We start from the raw sequence: 1,270 nt of genomic DNA on the forward strand, positions 1-1,270 counted from the left end.
GGGCCAGAGCAAGTGCCCCCCCAACCTGAGGTGCTCCTGCTGCGGAAATGGGATCAGAGCCCAGGGGCTTCCCCTACTCCCCAGCTGGAGCGCTAGGCGGGCAGAGCAGGGCAAGCCCCTGCCACAACCATAGTGCCAAGCGAGTGGAGCAGGGCAAGCCCCTGCACCCCAACCCTGCTCCCCAACCAGAGCATCGGGCAGGCAGACAGAGCGGGGTAAGCACCGCGCCCCAACCCCACTCCCTGGCTGGAGCACCAGGCGGGCAGAGCAGGTCGGGGTGCAGGGGCACTCATTTTTCCAGGGCCCCCCAATTTTCTGGGACCCCTGGGCTAATCCACCACTGAGATGTAATGTACATACATCAGTCATGTTTAAACAAAGGGTACGGCTACACTGCACGCTTCTCTCAGTGACATGTAGTGTACATATTTGTGTAGCCTCCTGTAACGATGCGGTTCTGGCGGGACCCAACTGAGAGTGCCAATCAGGACAAATTGCTTAAAACAGGAGAGTTACAGCCCTAGGCTAGGGTTTTTCCACCTTTGGTCTCACTCAGCAAAGTATAAGGACTTTGGTCTCACCCCACTGGCTAACCACAAGTCACACAAGCAATTCCCTTAGACACTCCAGTTTCCCAGTATCACCATCAGTGCCACTCGTTATGGGGACAAATGGTTATGAAAACCAATACCCCAATAAAAGAAAAAAGGTTCTCTTGATCCCAAAGGACCAAGCCCCAGATCCAGGTCAATATACAAATCAGATCTCACCCACAAATCACGCTGTTGCCAATCCTTTAGAATCTAAAATCTAAAGGTTTATTCATAAAAGGAAAAAGATATAGATGAGAGCTAGAATTGGTTAAATGGAATCAATTACATACAGTAATGGCAAAGTTCTTGGTTCAGGCTTGTAGCAGTGATAGAAACTGCAGGTTCAAATCAAGTCTCTGGAATACATCCCCAGCTGGGATGGGTCATCAGTCCTTTGTTCAGAGCTTCAGTTTGTAGCAAAGTTCCTCCAGAGGTATGAAGCAGGATTGAAGACAAGATGGAGGAGCTGCAGCCAGGGCCGGCTCCAGGCACCAGCCTGGCAAGCAGGTGCTTGGGGCGGGCCACTCCGGAGAGGGGCGGCAGGTCCAGCTATTCGGCGGCAATTCGGCGGACGGTCCCTCACGCCCGCTTGGAGCGAAGAACCTCCCGCCGAATTGCTGACGCAGATCGCGGCTTTTTTTTTTTTTTTTTTTTTTTTTTTTTTTTTTTTTTTTTTT

The sequence above is a fragment of the Terrapene carolina genome, unplaced genomic scaffold (assembly GCF_002925995.2).
Source record: "Terrapene carolina triunguis isolate 2854851 unplaced genomic scaffold, T_m_triunguis-2.0 Scaffold69, whole genome shotgun sequence".
Classification (NCBI taxonomy): Eukaryota; Metazoa; Chordata; order Testudines; family Emydidae; genus Terrapene; species Terrapene triunguis.